Here is a 19,380-nt window from a genome sequence, read left to right as displayed (position 1 = left end):
GCAGAACTATGTATTACTCCATACCGGGGGATGTATTCTCTGCAGTCACACAGAGCACCCTAGAGAAGAAGGGCTCCAAATTTACCCCTTTTTTTATAGGCGCATTATCCTTTGTATTTTGTAGACTTGGCACACTGTTTAACCAACTGTCAAGGGGCATATATTGCACTATTTTTCAATATAGAGCCCACGGCCAGCCCTACCATTAAGCCCATACACATTTAAGATTCAAGTGCCCCCCACAACATCCAGTGCTTATGCCAGAATGAGGTTTAATTTACAAGTTGCACATAAGACCAAGGTGCTACTGTGTACAGCATGCATATGGCTACCTCTAAAAGTGGTGCTAATGTACTTTAGTAGCCCAACACCATTTCTCAGAACATGTCATAAACATGCCAAAATCCTCTTTACTTTCCTAAACAAACTTAAAACTAAAAGCCTTCTATTTATGGACGCCATCTCCTTTTCATCGCTTTTTGAACTGTATAATGATTAATGTGCTCTCCTATGTTCCTAACATACATATAGCATGCACAGACACGACCATTTCCTCGTGACATATTCCAGTCTCTGGGTGGGGGGTTGCTTTATTCTTTATTATGTTTGGATGGGGGTTTTTTTTTGTAGGTGTGTGTGGGGGGGCTTACGCTTATCATGACAACAAATCAAATGTCAGGGTTTGCTTGCACACTCTCAGTCCCGGGAGAAGAGGTGCCATAGTGTCTGACCTGCTTCTATGCAGTATTAACTCTACTTGCATCTAGCAGAACAGTTTCCTTCTCAAACACTCTTTACTCAGTTATGGTTTTACTGTGTCAGCCCCTGACCACTCTTTCCACACGGAAGGTGGGTGAGTTGTTGTTTGGGTGAATGGCAGATACAAAATGTCATCTTTGTTCCTTTTTTTTCTGCTCGCAAACGACTTTTGTGCAAGGGGACTTTTCGTGTATGTTTGAATATTATTAGACCACAGTCAAACCACAGGCACATTTCTTATTATAGCCTGTTCTGAGAAAAAAATATGATGTATTTTAATGTGTTAAAAATTAAATCTCTATTACAATAGTCACAAACAGTCTGAAACAACCTAAACCAGTGGAACAGGGGGCTCAGAATGAAGGGCAACTTAGGCTAAAGCCTTTTTGCTCTCCTAGATCTAGACCTGAATCCCAGTTGGAAGGTCAGTTATGTTGAGATTCGGGGATGACATTTAATATATATATATATACAGGTATTGGACTCCTTATCCAGAAACCCATTTTACCTAGAAAGTTCTGAATTACAGAAAGGCCATCTCCCATAGACTCCATTATAAGCAAATAATTCTAATTTTTAAAAACGATTTCCTTTTTCTCTGTAATAATAAAACAGTACCTGTACTTGATCCCAACTAAGGTATAATTACCCCTTATTGGGGGCAGAACAATCCTATTGGGTTTATTTCATGGTTAAATGATTCCCTTTTCTCTGTAATAATAAAACAGTACCTGTACTTGATCCCAACTAAGATATAATTACCCCTTATTGGGGGCAGAACAGCCCTATTGGGTTTATTTAATGGTTAAATGATTCCCTTTTCTCTGTAATAATAAAACAGTACCTGTACTTGATCCCAACTAAGATATAATTACCCCTTATTGGGGTCAGAACAGCCCTATTGGGTTTATTTAATGGTTAAATGATTCCCTTTTCTCTGTAATAATAAAACCGTACCTGTACTTGATCCCAACTAAGATATAATTACCCCTTATTGGGGGCAGAACAGCCCTATTGGGTTTATTTAATGGTTAAATGATTCCCTTTTCTCTGTAATAATAAAACAGTACCTGTACTTGATCCCAACTAAGATATAATTACCCCTTATTGGGGCAGAACAGCCCTATTGGGTTTATTTAATGGTTAAATGATTCCCTTTTCTCTGTAATAATAAAACAGTACCTGTACTTGATCCCAACTAAGATATAATTACCCCTTATTGGGGGCAGAACAGCCCTATTGGGTTTATTTAATGGTTAAATGATTCCCTTTTCTCTGTAATAATAAAACAGTACCTGTACTTGATCCCAACTAAGATATAATTACCCCTTATTGGGGGCAGAACAGCCCTATTGGGTTTCTTTAATGGTTAAACGATTCCCTTTTCTCTGTAATAATAAAACAGTACCTGTACTTGATCCCAACTAAGATATAATTACCCCTTATTGGGGGCAGAACAGCCCTATTGGGTTTATTTAATGGTTAAATGATTCCCTTTTTTCTGTAATAATAAAACAGTACCTGTACTTGGTCCCAACTAAGATATAATTAATCCTTATTGGGGGCAGAATAATCCTATTGGGTTTATTTAATGTTTAAATATTTGTAAATGTAGGAGATCCTAATTACAGAAAGACCCCTTATCCAGAAAACCCCAGGTCCCAAGCATTCTGGATAACAGGTCCCATACCTGTATTATATCTGTAACTTATTATGAAGTACAGGGGGCTTTGATGAAAAGTTAGACTTCCAAGGGAGACTTGACCCAAAAAGGTCCATTTGGGTCATTTATTCAGCTCAATAATGAAACTACAGCATTCATATTTTCTTCACACTTGCTTCCTTCTGGATTATTCCATATTGTTGCAGTGGGGTTTTTTTCCAGAAAATTCCAGGTATTGTTGTCGATCACCTACAAGTACCTTCAATAAGCAATGAAAATCACAGTGCCTACCACATAGGCCAAAAACTATTCATTCACCCCTAGTGTTTCATAGTGTCCTGATGCATGGGACGAGTCTGTTGCCCTGTATATAGGCAGCTAGAATCTAAGGAACATCATTAGTCCCTTCCTTTTTTAGATAGAATGGGGTTCTCCACAACATGGACTGGGTTAATATGGTAACACAGTAACTCAATGGACTAAACATGGATTTTTTCAACTTGTTGGACATTTTGGGTGTATACCCTGTTGAACTTTAAACTAATTGTTTTAGTGATGTCACTACCTGTGTGTAATAAATTAATTCACTGCTTCGCTGAATGGTTATGTCTGATGAAGGGGACAACCCCCGAGCTGCAAGGGTGGAAACCATGCACAGAATCGCCACATTGTGCTGGTTATTTTGTTATCAGTTACAGGGTGCCATCCCCCATAATCCCGGAGTAGCAGGCGGAAATATAAGCAGAAGGCCTGGGTGTGCATGTGAAAAGATTTTTTACTATTGTTACAGGGACATAAGGACGAGGGAAGCACCAAATCCCGGATTCGGTTCGGGATTCAGGCCGAATCCAGATTTGGTTTCGGCTAAACCCACGATCCCGGACACATAAACCCCACACAACACAAGATCATTGGTATGTCTATAATAGTTCCTAATATCTGAGTATTAAAGGGCATAACAATTTAGACCATGTCCTTGATCCACCTTGACCAAGCCCAATTACATCATCCCAAGACCCTGATCTGCCAAAACCCTGCCCACTTTTTAGTAAGCACAATCCTTCTGGAGGGTTGATGACTTTGGACTATGGAAGATTCCCTAGAGGCTTTATTACGTGAAGCAATAAACAGGTCAATCGGTATCTTCTTCTACGTCAGTCAAGAAATCCACGGGGCTTTTTAAATGCTACATTTTATGAAAACTGGGTCCCACACGTACATGAAAGAATTAAAGAGAAATCTATATTTATAATTCTTGTTTTGTTTCTGGAATAACTGGTTTTATTTATAGTGAGTGAAGTCAACACTTTCTACATTTAAAACAAACTACTACAAAAGATGATAGATTAGCCTTTCACACAAGAACTTGGGTTCATATGGGGATTGTCACTGACAGATCACGCACAGAACACCAATTTATTCCGACTGGGTGTATGTTGAGAGGGCTTTCTTTAGAACCATAACATTTGCCTTGAAAAATAGCGATCTCGTTGACAGATCTAGAACAGCAGTGTGCACCTCGCGAGCCTCCATTCGTTACAATATGATTTCCAGGTCAGATATTAATAAAATGACGATGTCCTTCAAGAAAGCCTGTGAAGCCCTCAAGCTATAGATATACTCTGGAGGGACATATTCACCCCGCACGCCTCCTTTTGGAAAGTTATACCAGATGTTTCCCAACTTCTTTTTTAGTGTAGTAGGCGAGTTATCCGCGTCACCACAAATCTGGTGGCCTGGGCGAGATCACAATAAGATTAAGAAGATAAAGGGGCGGTTCGCCTTTATGTTAAGTTTTAGTATGTTATCGAATGTCCTGTTTCTAGCAACTTTGCAACTGGTCTTCATTATTTATTTTTTATAGTTTTATGGTTTTTATAATTATTTGCCTTCCCCTTCTACATCTTTCTAAATTTCAAATGGGGGTCACGAACCCCAGCAGCCAAAAACTATTGTTCTGCTATCTTGAAATTTTATTATTATTGTTACTTTTTTTTTATTACTTTTCATTCTGTTCAGTCTATCTCCTAATAATATTCCAGCCTCTAATTTAAACCACTGCCTGGTTGCCAAGGTAAACAAGACCCTAGCAACCACAGAGTGGCTGAAATTGCAGTCTACAGCCTAGTAAAAGTTAATTTAAAGGTGGACACCCCCCAGGGCCGGAACTAGGGCTAGGCAGAAGAGGCAGCTGCCTAGGGCGCAATGATTGGGGGGCGCCAAGCAATAGCCTCTCCTGTCTACCCCTAGTCGCGACACACACCCCCGCGCGCGACTGCGCATGCGAAAGCACACGTGGGGGGGGGTGAGGTGGCCGACTGGGTTGCCTAGGGCGTCCAGTCGGCTTGTACCGCCCCTGCCACCCCCTTAAGGACCCATTTTGCAACCATGGCAACATCACCATGCATATACAAACCTACAGTGGTTTTAGCATTATTTTATGTAACTCTGTGAAGCTGGGCATAAAAAGTAAGATATGTTCATTTGGCAATGTTACCAAATTAACAGATCTTTAAGGTGGCCATAGAGCCCTACATTTTTATCACATCTTATAGTGTATGCCCTAGAACAGTGATCCCCAACCAGTGGCTCAGAAGCAACACGTTTCTCCCCAACCCCTCTTATGTTGCTCCCAATGGCCTCAAAGCAGGTTACATAGTTACATAGGGTTGAAAAAAGACCAGTCCATCAAGTTCAACCCTTCCAAGTAAACCCAGCACACACAACCTATACTTACCAATCTATACACTCACATACAAACTATATATACAACCACTAATACTAACTGTAGATATTAGTATCACAATAGCCTTGGATATTCTGCTTGTTCAAGAACTCATCCAGGCCCCTCTTATAGGCATTAACAGGTGATCATTTTTTAAAATTTCTGGCTTGGAGGCAAGTTTTGGAGGCATAAAGACCATGAGTACTGCCAAACAGAGCCTCCTGTAGGCTGCCAGTCCATATTGGGCTACTAAATAACCAATCACAGCCTGTATTAGTCACTCCCTAGGAACTGTTTTTAAGCTTGTGTTGCTCCCCAACTTTTTTTATATTTAAATGTTGCTCACGGGTAAAAAAAAAGTTGGGGATCCCTGCCCTAGCATGAGAGAGTCAGAAGCTTTTGGCTTGTCTATGGCCTCCTTTACACTGAGTAGGTTATCTACTAGGGCAACTAGTGGGGCAAATCAGCCACCACCCAATTAATAGTATTACAACTATAAACAGCCATAAATACTAAAGAACCCCCATTTTACATTTTTAGGGGACCAGAAACAATTAGTTTAGAATCTGGGAAAATGCAAAATCAGGCACTTCAAGTGCTAAAAGGATATAAAGACAGAAGATAGTTTTACTTTAAAATACAATATTTACTGTGTTAATGGCAAGGGTTAAGCAGTGCAACATTAATATTGGGGAGGGGGGCATTGGCAAGGCCCCTCTGACAGTCGGAGGCACAACTCCGTATGTATGAGGGGCACTGGAATAACTGGAATTGACTATTTACAGACAGAACCATGGCAAAGTATGCATCTGGTTAGTGTTTTAAACCTTTTATCTCTAAAAATAACATTCATAGAGGACAAACAGCAATTTTTGGGAACATTAGGACAACATGTTTATGTAAAATCAGGGAAAAGCGCCCAATGAAATGGATTACAAATTGCTAAAATCACAAAAAAAATGTAAATGTAGGAAAACAGTATGTAAAAATGAAGCTTCGTTGTACTAACCAAGCACTGGACACACGTAAAGCAATATATTTTTTACCCCCCACATTTTTTGCTCTCACTGATATCAGGAGCAAATCTTTGAGCCTCTAATAAGTGGAGCTAAGAACTGTGCCTGACTACGAATGCACTTGGAACTCATACTTGGCAGGATGTTGGCACCATCTTGGATGTCCCCAACCTAAGCCTCATTAATAGGGTGCTTTTTTGGAACTCCTAGGAGTGCAAGCAACTAGGGTTGCCACCTTCCAACTGGGGGAAACCCAAGTGGGGGAATGTGACGTTGATGTCGCAGGGGAGGGGTGTATGATGTCGGAGGGGGAGTCAACGACGTTGGGGCCAGGTTATGACATGTCACTCTAAAGGCTGCCATACACAGGCCAATTCTAGCTGCCGATATCAGTCCCTTAGACCGATTTGGCAGCTTATCAGCCCATGTATGGGCACTAACTACAGGCCTGCCAGACCGACATATGGCCTGAAATCGTCCAGATATCAATTGGCAGGTTAAAAATTAGTTGGATCGGGGACCGCATCGGCTCATTGATGCGGTCCCCGAACCGTCGGACGCCTATACCCTTCGTTCTAATCCTGGGGCCAAACGACCAAATTAGCCCTATATCGCTCACCCCTAGGTGGGGATATCGGGAGAAGATCCGCTTGCTTGACGCCAAGCGAGGGGATCCACATGTATGACCTTTAGAGAGTCCTGCCTAATTTGGAAAACCGAGCAGGGATTTTTGACCCAGACAGCTCAACCGAAAACCATGCTGTCCGTGTCAAAACCAGGCAGGTAGCAACCCTACAAGCGACAGCCACAGCCCTGTGCTTAAAGGAAAACTATACTCCCGAACAATGCAGGTCTCTATAAAAATATATTGCATAAAACAGCTGCTTCATCTTAATAAACCATTGTCATAAAAATTTACTTTCTTAGTAGAATGCACCATTGAGTAATCCTAAATAGAATATTACCCTTTTAAGTACTGGGATCATAAAATTTATGGTGCACACAAACAAGCCAAGGCACACATACATGCTAGGCCCCATCAGCCAATGAATGGACAGAGTTCTGCCTTTTACTCCCACACTACTTCCTGTTAGTTAGAGCTGCATTACTTCCTGTCAGGTGATCTCTGAGGGAGCACACAGCCCATCACAAAATGGCGGCTCAAGGGAGATGTAAACGACAATATTTACTGATATACATATTTCAGTTTGCTAAGATTCTTTAATAGGTCGCTTAATATGATACAGGTATGGGACCCATTATCCAGAATGCTTGGGATCTGGGGTTTCTGGATAAGGAATCTATCCATAATTCAGATCTCCTGCCTTAAGTCTACTAAAAAAATAATTTAAACATTAAATAAACCCAATAGGATTGTTTTGGTACCAATAAGGATTAATTATATCTTAGTTGGGATCAAGTACAGGTACTGTTTTATTATTACAGAGAAAAGGGAATCATTTAACCATTAAATAAACCCAATAGGGCTGTTCTGCCCCAATAAGGGGTAATTATATCTTAGTTGGGATCAAGTACAGGTACTGTTTTATTATTACAGAGAAAAGGGAATCGTTTAACCATGAAATAAACCCAATAGGGCTGTTCTGCCCCCAATAAGGGGTAATTATATCTTAGTTGGGATCAAGTACAGGTACTGTTTTATTATTACAGAGAAAAGGGCATCATTTAACCATGAAATAAACCCAATAGGACTGTTCTGCCCCCAATAAGGGGTAATTATATCTTAGTTGGGATCAAGTACAGGTACTGTTTTATTATTACAGAGAAAAGGGAATCATTTAACCATTAAATAAACCCAATAGGCTTGTTTTGCTACCAATAAGGATTAATTATATCTTAGTTGGGATCAAGTACAAGGTACGGATAAGGGGTCCGATACCTTTATAAACTATCTGTTGTTCAAGTATTCAAATTATGAACCTTTGAATATGAACATTTTCTGCGCTTGCTGCAAGACATCACCCTGACCCTGAGGTTCATTAAGTCATACATATGCTCTTTCATTATTCCGAGCTCAGATAAAGAAATATTTACAGTGTAGATACTTCGTGGAGCGGTGTTGTTATTTCGATGGCAATCTTGACATTTTTGCAGCAACTCCTTTTCCTGTTTGATTACGAGGGTGGAATGTTGTGTGTTCCTTTCACTTCAGTGGAAATATACTCTGTTTCTAAGCAGTGCTTCCATTCCGTTTTAGCCTTAAGATGACATTGCATTGAGTAATTGGGGGCTGCACAAAATGTGATTTAGTAAAATAATCTGAAAGATACATAAATTGGTGGTCAGTAAAACGAAAACGTTGTAAGGCATTCTACCGTGTCTCTTGGCAATGTGTCCACTGGTGGGTACTACTGTGTAAGTCTATTAGATATTACTATGGCAGCTCCTACTTGATTGGAATGGCCATGTTTTTTATACAGGTATGGGACCTGTTATCCAGAATGCTCGGGACCTGGGGTTTTCCGGATAAGGGATCTTTCTTTAATTTGGATCTCCATAACTTAAGTCTGTTAAAAATAATTTAAGAATTGAATAAACCCAATAGGATTGTTTTGCCTCCAGCAGGGATTAATTATATCTTAGCTGGGATCAAGGACAGGTACTGTTTTATTATTACAGAGAAAAGGGAATCATTTAACCATGAAATAAACCCAATAGGGCTGTTCTGCCCCCAATAAGGGGTAATTATATCTTAGTTGGGATCAAGTACAGGTACTGTTTTATTATTACAGAGAAAAGGGAATCATTTAACCATTAAATAAACCCAATAGGGCTGTTCTGCCCCCAATAAGGGGTAATTATATCTTAGTTGGGATCAAGTACAGGTACTGTTTTATTATTACAGAGAAAAGGGAATCATTTAACCATTAAATAAACCCAATAGGGCTGTTCTGCCCCCAATAAGGGGTAATTATATCTTAGTTGGGATCAAGTACAGGTACTGTTTTATTATTACAGAGAAAAGGTGAATCATTTAACCATTAAATAAACCCAATAGGGCTGTTTTGCCCCCAATAAGGATTAATTATATCTTAGTTGGGATCAATTACAAGGTACTGTTTTATTATTACAGAGAAAAAGGAAATCATCTTTAAAAATTAGAATTATTTGCTTATAATGGAGTCTATGGAAGATGGCCTTCCCGTAATTTGGAACTTTCTGGATAATGGGTTTCCCGATAAGGGATCCTATACCTGTATATATCTGTAACCCTATTATAAGCTGGGGGTCTAACCGAAGGTAGAACAGCAATAGAACATCTTATTTTGCACTCAATACACTTCGTATCTACTTGACTACAGTATAGCTGCTGCCATATTGCTATCCCTGGGCAGTAACCAATGGCAGTGTTTGCTTTCATTGTTCAGCTTCCACTTGCCTGAAAAAAAAACAATCAGCATAGAGCATAGCTGCACCTCTGTGAACTTACTGCTATTATTGATTGTTTGTTTAATTAATTCATTGATTGGCGTTGCACAACTTATAAAAAATTATGGAAGCCCAATAGGGACAAAAATTATTCTGGCCCAGTAACTACCCAAAAGCATCACTGGGATAGAGCAGATCTGTAAGGTTGTAAGCTCTAGGGGGCAGGGACCTTCCTTCTGTGTCTCATACCACATGGCACTTACTCCCTGTGTATTTATACTTATTTTTTGTAATTTTGTATATTGTAAGATTGTACAGAGCTGTGTACCCTTGTGGCACTTTATAAATAAAGTTATACATACATATATACATACAAGGTAGTGGAGAGCAATAACTAGTCCTGTATGCTGTAGGGCTGCTGTACCTGCAGGCTTAAACAGCAGCCCTATGTTATGAACACATGCCAAAAACCACATTTTAGCTTTGGTCATTTCACTTGCCCTTTAAAGGGAAAAAAAGGGAACTGCTAAATGCCACCTTTGCAATCAACATCTAGAAACAGGAAAAGGAGTTGCTGTGAAACGTCAAGACTGAAATCCAAGAACAATATGGTTCCGGTTTGCAGCTGTTTCTTTATCTGCACTCTGAATAATCAAAGGATACGCTAGTGAATGAACCCCCGAGCTCCCGTTTTTATCTGGCAGGCCAGCCAATCAGGCTCTTGCATTCGTGGAATGTTGAAACGCTGCTTTCTGTTACGGGAAAGATTCTGCTGGCAAATAATAAAGCATGTAGTCACATTTTTTGGAAATAATGCAGTTCCGTCAATTCCAAACCACGCAGGGCAAGAGATGGAGGAAACCAGCAAACAGCATTTTATGACTAAAAGGGAGGCAAATGTGGCAAAATGCCTCCAAAAGCCTGGAGATCTGAAGCTTTGCTCAAAGCCTAACTGCCATAATGCCACCATCCTGACATATAGGGGCAGATTTATGTTAGATGTATGTGCTATTCATTCCTATGGGGGTTTAAGAAGCATATTTATCTGATAAATATGCTTCTACAAATCCCATAGGAATAAACAGAACGTGGGTGAGTTTTTATGTTTTGAGCTCTAAACTCACATTTTGATAAATCTGCCCCTTAATTTATTAACAGTAGGGAAAAAAGAAATCATGTGACACTAAGCTGACTTGCCACCACCAGATGGAACAGGTGGGTGTTCTGTCAGGGGCCCTACAGCAAGTAGTAGCATGGGGCCCTATGACTGGGGCCCTGCCTGGTACATTTTTATAACAAATAAATATCAATGAGACGTGACACAAATGTATGTATGTATATCTTTATTTATAAAGTGCTACTTATGTACGCAGCGCTGTACAGTAGAATAGATTAATACACACAGGGGGTTATTGAGATAATAATAGATAAATACAAAGTATAACAATAAATACAAATAAATACAAGATACAGTTGCAATAAGTTAAGAGCCAAAGACACAAGAGGATGGAGGTTCCTGCCCCGTAGAGCTCAGAAATTACAGTTCTTGTGTCTTATAATGAATGGCTATGTGTAACCAGGGTAAGAAAAAAGGGCAAAAGGGGCACTTGCCTTGGGTACCATTTGGTGGGGTGGGAACCATTGGCTCTAACAGTAAATTCTGATAGGCTGACAGGTTCTATTCTAAAAGGAGATGTGAAAACAAGTGACATTTTTTTCCTTCAGAATTAGCACCCATTTAGGTAGGATTCACAAATGTATTGTTTGAAAGTAAGCAATGATTGGCTGATATGGACATGGAGAAAACTTTGCATATGTTATTGCACTAACCCCAAAGTTTGTAGCTGGTGCCATTCCTGTTTCAGGGCGTGGGGCAGATTACTGGTTGCTGGAATCCAGCTGCAAAACAATTCTTCTCTTTCTGCATCATTCCAAATCCTGGCAGGGGTTGGAGGGACTAAAACAATGATGTTACACATTGTACAAATTGTGTGCACTGCACTGTGATGTTCCTTTCCTTACTGACATCACGTGTGCAGGGAATTGTGGGATTGGGAGGAGGCAGGCTGAAGGCAGGCTGAGGGCAGTCAACTACTGTTACATTTTATTTGAGTCTCAAAGTAGTCAGCCAGATCAGCAGGGGAACAGGGGGCGGGGCTTAGGGAACTGTTCCAAACCATATTATTACATTAAATATTATGAAAAGGATGCATATTTTTTAATGATGTATATTGCAAAGTTGCTTGAAATTATGTTTACCTTTCAAAAAGCTTAAGTTGTGTTGGAGTTCCCTTTTAAAATCAAAATCTAAAACTCACTTGTATGCAGGGCCATATAAATATATAGGCAACTGACAGCCCATGCCTTGAGTGCTCCTCAGATGCATACCCAGCCCACAGATTCTAAAAATATTGTTTTATGTACTAGTCCCATCCCTCTCTCTCAGTTTCAGCCCTGTACTCTGGTTTGCAGGTAGTTGGCTGGCACGCATCCAGTTTCGGCATGGGTACAAAGGCAAGACAAGGCAAATGAGAATGTAATAGTGAAAAAAATCTCACACTTTCAGTCCCACATCGTCCCGTCTACAAAAACACAAGTGATACAAAGTGCAACTTCATGTGATGTAAATGCGGTTTAGAGAAATACCATATTGGTTTCCTTTTCCTCCCACACGATCAGTGAGAGGATCTTCGCACGCTGTGATGGTTCTGCGCACGAAACTCAAGCACATCAAATACACAGAAATGTAACAACTTTTCCATTATTTTAAAGATTCCCTGAAACAAGGCGAAAGATTCACTGGCATCAAGAGTCACACAATGTTCAGGGCTTTGGGCTTAAAGAACTAAGCGTCATTTATCCCCAAGACTTTCCAGTTCTATGTAGATCCAGCCTATAAGTGGCATAAACTCATCAGACATAGTTACATAGTTACATAGGGTTGAAAAAAGACCAGAGTCCATCACACACACAACCTACAGTATACTTACCAATCTATACACTCACAAACATAAACTATATATACAAACATTAATACTAACTGTAGGTATTAGTATCACAATAGCCTTGGATATTCTGCTTGTTCAAGAACTCATCCAGGCCCCTCTTATAGGCACTAACAGAATCTGCCATTACAGCGTCACTAGGAAGGGCATTCCCCAACCTCACTGCCCTCACCGTGAGGAACCCCCTACCCAACATCCCCTGGCAGGGCATTCCCCAACCCCCTCACTGCCCTCACCGTGAGGAACCCCCTACGCTGCTTCAAATGGAAGCTCCGTTCCTCTAATCTCTGGTGCGTTGATTGTTTTTATGGGAAAAAAGACCCCCCCCATCTGCCTATAATCCCCTCTAATGTACTTGTACAGAGTAATCATGCCCCCTCGCAAGCGCCTCTTTTCCAGAGAAAATAACCCCAACCCTGACAGTCTCACCTCATAGTTTAACCCTTCCATCCCCTTTACCAGTTTAGTTGCAGTCTCTGCACTCTCTCCAGCTCATTAATATCCTTCTTAACGACTGGAGCCCAAAACTGCCCCCCATACTCAAGGTGAGGCCTTACCAGGGACCTATAAAGAGGCAAAATTAGGTTTTCATCCCTTGAGTCAATGCCCTTTTTTTTATACAAGACAGCACTTTATTTGCTTTAGTAGCCACCAAATGCCTCACACTCAACACTTATCCAAAAAGCTAAGCAGATGATGTCCCAAAAAGATTGGATAAAAGTTTTGTGTAGTGTTCTGAGCTCAGCTGGGAGAACCAACTAACTGCCCCATGTAATAATGATCTTGATAATAGAGCACAAAATTTCACCAATCTGGAGTCCATGGGGCCTATTCATGAAACCACAAATTTTTGCTAGCTAAAAGCACGATTGGAAAAAATTTGGAGTAACCATGTTAATTTCTGATGTGCGAAAATTGCGTGAAAATTCTTTTCTTGCCACCCATAGGGCTCAATGGCACTCTGCAGCTCTAACCCGGCCCAAGGAAAGTCTCCCATAGGGCTCAATGGCACTCTGCAGCTCCAACCCGGACCAAGGAAAGTCTCCCATAGGGCTCAATGGCACTCTGCAGCTCCAACCCGGCCCAAGGAAAGCCTCCCATAGGGCTCAATGGCACTCTGCAGCTCCAACCCGGCCCAAGGAAAGTCTCCCATAGGGCTCAATGGCACTCTGCAGCTCCAACCCGGCCCAAGGAAAGTCTCCCATAGGGCTCAATGGCACTCTGCAGCTCCAACCCGGCCCAAGGAAAGTCTCCCATAGGGCTCAATGGCACTCTGCAGCTCCAACCTGGCCCAAGGAAAGTCTCCCATAGGGCTCAATGGCACTCTGCAGCTCCAACCTGGCCCAAGGAAAGTCTCCCATAGGGCTCAATGGCACTCTGCAGCTCCAATCTGGCCAAAAGATAGTCACGATACCGAAGCTTGAATAAATTCCGAAATGGTCATAGTCTTTGCGAAAAATACGACTTTTTCGTGGAAGTTAACGAAAACCACGAAAAAGTCGTGCTATTTTAACAATATGATCGCGGTCACTAGGAATAGTTCTAAAAATTAGAAAAAATACGTTTTTTTTCCGAAAAAAAAATTGTGGTTTCATGAATGGGCCCCCATGAGTTGAATCCCTTAGCACAGTGGTTACCAATCTGTGAAGCCAAAATCTTGGCCTTCTTATAGCATACCTCCCAATATTTGAAAACTGCAAAGAAGGCCAAAAAGAAATGCAATGCGAACATCTTTGACCACTCCCATGTTTGTGAACACACCTCCTAAATACCACTCCCATTTTACAAATTTTGCAAGGTTATGTAAAGTTTGAACACATTTCTGTGCTAATGAAGGTGAAATTGCCCTTTTAGATGCAAGTCTCTGTTCTCCCAAGAAACCTGTTTAGCTTATTAGTTACAATTGTATTTCAGTGCAGGGGGTGAGTAATCTGGGCTCTGCCAAAAGCCTATTTATCTAATTAAGTTTGAGAAACTTTGTATCTTTTTCGGCATTCAGTGAAGGAATTCAATGGGGAAATGAGGGACTTTTCAAGAATCCGGGACTGCGGGATGAGCTATTAAAATAGGGACTGGCTGGGAATATCACCACAGTTGGGGGTATGTCATAGATTGTGAGAATCAGAGAGGAAACCATGACAAACTATTGGACCTCAGTATATTAGAAGAGCCACTGATTCTTCAGCTTTCATTTCCCTAAACAAATAGGAATTGGTGGCACTAGCTAGAAATAGAGACAAGGGAAAGTGTTGGAAGGCATGCTGCCTACTGTCCTTTCATTTCTCCTATAGAAATGAGCCCTGGTAGCACTAGAAATATGCCTAATACATAGGCCCAGGGGGACCAGGGAAAAGTGAAGGGCTTATTGTCTCATCTCTCCTACAGAACAGGGATTGGTAGTGCTAGATATCTGACTAGTATATAGGTAGACATATAAATGAAATGTTTTGTAAATGGATAGTTAACGTTTAGTATGTCTTAGGATGGGCCAATTATTAGCAACTTTTCAATTGGTCTTTATTTTTTATTTGTTATAGTTTCTGAATTATTCACCTACTCCTTCTGACTCTTTCCAGCTCAGTCACTGACCCCAGAAGCCAAAAAAAAACCTGTTGTTCTTTGAGGCTACAATTGTATTATTATGGTACTTTATATTTATTATCTTTCTATGCAGGACTCTCCTATTCATCTTCCAGTCTCTTATTCACACCGCTGCCCAGTTGCTAGGCTACTTTGGACCCTAGCAACCAGATAACTGCTGAAATTCCAAACTGGAGAAAGCTAAATAACTGAAAAGCCACAAATGATAAAACATAAAGACCCATTGCACATTGTCTCAAAATATCTCTTTCTACAGCATACTAAAAGATCATTTTAAAGTGAACAACCCTTTATGGGTAACTCTCTGCTTTCCTAGGGATTTGTAGCACTAAATACATGCCTAATGAATATATCAGTATATTCCAGCAAAGTGTCCCTTGTTCCATATGCTGCTGTACAAAGGGCACAACGCAGGGATTCTGTATTCGGTCATTCGTCTCATAAGCGTGTACACTACATGTTTGCGTGTGTGTGAAATAAAGAACTGAGTATTATACCAGGAGATGTTATATTTCTTTCATTACGGGATGAAAGCTATTAAATCCTTCAACAGCGAGTGTGTGCCGGGGAGAAGAGGGGGGTGCATTAACACATGGAGGGCTTTTATTGTGTGTACCCAAGGTCACTACTTGCTTTACAATAAGGAAACCTACGCAGGAGTAGCCCATTTTATTCAGGTCGGGGGCGAGTCTTAACTAATCCACTCATTCTGACCCGTACATGTCTAATTCTGAAATAAAATGGCAATACAAAAGCAACAAAAAAGTGCAGCGTAATTGCAAATAACACACAAGACAATTCAGTAATAGAGCAAGGGTCTGTAATGGAAATAAAGCATTTGCATGAGTGCTGGGGCAATAGGTGAGTTATAAACATGTATTCTAAGTTCCTAGTCACTAAAAATGCTGCATGCATATAGATAATGGATTCTAAAATGGGCCCCGGGGCCACATTTAGCTTGCACCAGGTTCCAACTGCCCACAGTATTCACTAAAATTTTAAGGGATCCAAGAACATATTTTAATGGCTCATGTTTAACAGATCATACATACATACATACAAGTGGCCAGGGTCGGACTGGGTCGCCGGGACCCCTGGAAAATACCCGGTGGGCCCCAGCAGCCCAGACCCAACCCTGTTGCCGCTTCTCCTGGCCAGTGATGTCCTCCCCTAATGCGTTTCACTTTCGTGCATTCAGGGGAGGACGTCGGGTGGGGGCCCCTGCCGGGAAGGGTTAGGGGTACGTGGCGGGGGCCCCTGCAGGGGATGAGTCAGCGGAGGTACCTTGGGGGGTGTGGGGCCCCGGTGGGCCCTTCACCCCCCAGTCCGACCCTGAAAGTGGCCATACACGGGCCAATTCTAGCTACCGATATGCGTCCTTAAGACCAATTCGGCAGCTTATCTGCCCGTGTATGGTGTGAACGATGGGCCTGCCTGACCGACATCTGGCCTGAAATCGGCCAGATCTCAATTGGGTAGGTTTGATTTTTCCATCGGAACAGGGACCACATCAGCTTGTTCATGCAGTCCCCGAACCGACGACGGGTTTGGCCCCAGGGCCAAATGACCGAATAAGCCCGATATCGCCCACCCATAGGTGGGGATATCAGGAGAAGATCCACTCGCTTGGTGAGGTTGCTAAGGTTGCTGAGGTTGCTTACCGTGTATGGCCACCTTAAGTTCCTGGTCACTAAGAAAGCTGCATGCATTTAGATAATGGATATACTACAACGGGCCCCGGGGCCACATTTGGATTGCATCAGTTTCCGACTGCCTGCTGGACTCACTAGACTTTAAAGGCATTCAAGTACATATTCTAATGGCTTATGTTTAACAGGTCCATGTGTAGAACAGCCATCCATCTCTACTCTTCCTGCTTGGCTTCCCCCGGAGCTATTTGACCTTGAGACCATTAATGCCTTTAAAAGTATCTGCAGCCAGATTGTGATTCATTGTTACTGTGACAGTAATTCCATTACAACAACAATAACCGTTGCACTCATTTTCTCCCAGAGGAGAAAAAAAAAAAATTGAACAACTCCTTCGCTGGGCGCACTGTAATTTATGCGTTCGGTTGGAAAAAAAAATAAAAGCACAATTTTCATATAAAATAAACCATTGTTTTTTTTTTTTCCTAGGAATAAATACGCACCTATTTAAATTTCTGCCAGCAAACAATTAGGTGCAGTTGCTTTAGTGATATTTATGTGAACGATTTAACTTGCATCCCGATATACGCAGCAAGATTTACATAACTTGTTCTACTGTGCGTATCCAAGGAAAGCAGTAAAATAGAACTCACCTGCTGAGCAGAAACCGGGACAGTCAGCGACGGAGGTGGGACTCGTCGCCAAATAAATTATCTAAGGCCATTCAGCTCTGAGAGTGTTGGGAGTTGTACAAACTGGAATATACTACATAGCCAAAAGCATCCAGATACTTGCCTGTCCAACATCTCATTCCAAAACCAAGAATATTAATATGAACCTGTTCCTTTCTTTGCTGCCTCTACTATTTTGGGAATTCTACTAGATGCTGGAACACTGTTGGTGGGATTTGCTTCCATTCAGTCACAAGAGTTGAAGAGATCTTGGGGAGCAGGCCTGGCTTGGAGGCAACTTTCTTCCAAGACACTGAGGTCTTTGAGGTCAGAGTTGGCCAGTCAAGTTCTTCCAAGACACTGAGGTCTTTGAGGTCAACGTTGGCCAGTCAAGTTCTTCCAAGACACTGAGGTCTTTGAGGTCAGCGTTGGCCAGTCAAGTTCTTCCAAGACACTGAGGTCTTTGAGTTCAGCGTTGGCCAGTCAAGCTCTTCCAAGACACTGAGGTCTTTGAGGTCAGCGTTGGCCAGTCAAGTTCTTCCAAGACACTGAGGTCTTTGAGGTCAGCGTTGGCCAGTCAAGTTCTTCCAAGACACTGAGGTCTTTGAGGTCAGAGTTGGCCAGTCAAGTTCTTCCAAGACACTGAGGTCTTTGAGGTCAGCGTTGGCCAGTCAAGTTCTTCCAAGACATTGAGGTCTTTGAGGTCAGCGTTGGCCAGTCAAGTTCTTCCAAGACACTGAGGTCTTTGAGGTCAGAGTTGGCCAGTCAAGTTCTTCCAAGACACTGAGATCTTTGAGGTCAGCGTTGGCCAGTCAAGTTCTTCCAAGACACTAAAGTCTTTGAGGTCAGAGTTGGCCAGTCAAGTTCTTCCAAGACACTGAGGTCTTTGAGGTCAGCGTTGGCCAGTCAAGTTCTTCCAAGACACTGAGGTCTTTGAGGTCAGAGTTGGCCAGTCAAGTTCTTCCAAGACACTGAGGTCTTTGAGGTCAGCGTTGGCCAGTCAAGTTCTTCCAAGACACTAAAGTCTTTGAGGTCAGAGTTGGCCAGTCAAGTTCTTCCAAGACACTGAGGTCTTTGAGGTCAGCGTTGGCCAGTCAAGTTCTTCCAAGACACTGAGGTCTTTGAGGTCAGAGTTGGCCAGTCAAGTTCTTCCAAGACACTGAGGTCTTTGAGGTCAGCGTTGGCCAGTCAAGTTCTTCCAAGACACTGAGGTCTTTGAGGTCAGAGTTGGCCAGTCAAGTTCTTCCAAGACACTGAGATCTTTGAGGTCAGCGTTGGCCAGTCAAGTTCTTCCAAGACACTAAAGTCTTTGAGGTCAGAGTTGGCCAGTCAAGTTCTTCCAAGACACTGAGGTCTTTGAGGTCAGCATTGGCCAGTCAAGTTCTTCCAAGACACTGAGGTCTTTGAGGTCAGAGTTGGCCAGTCAAGTTCTTCCAAGACACTGAGGTCTTTGAGGTCAGCGTTGGCCAGTCAAGTTCTTCCAAGACACTGAGGTCTTTGAGGTCAGCATTGGCCAGTCAAGTTCTTCCAAGACACTGAGAATTCTTCCATGACACTGAGGTCTTTGAGGTCAGCGTTGGCCAGTCAAGTTCTTGCAAGACACTGAGCATTCTTCCATGACACTGAGGTCTTTGAGGTCAGCGTTGGCCAGTCAAGTTCTTGCAAGACACTGAGCATTCTTCCATGACACTGAGGTCTTTGAGGTCAGGTTTAGCCAGTCAAGTTCTTCAATTGCTATCACGGCAAATCTGTTCTGTACAGCAGGGGTGTATTTACCATATAGGCACTCAAGGACGAGTGCATAGGGCAGCAGCTTTAGGGGGGTGGCCCTCGGATGCCTATATGGCAAATAAAGTTTTCCAAAAAAAAAAAAAGGACTACCCCATGCTGCCAGATACTTT

The sequence above is a fragment of the Xenopus tropicalis genome, chromosome 9 (assembly GCF_000004195.4).
Source record: "Xenopus tropicalis strain Nigerian chromosome 9, UCB_Xtro_10.0, whole genome shotgun sequence".
NCBI lineage: Eukaryota > Metazoa > Chordata > Amphibia > Anura > Pipidae > Xenopus > Xenopus tropicalis.
This window is presented reverse-complemented; position numbering follows the sequence as displayed.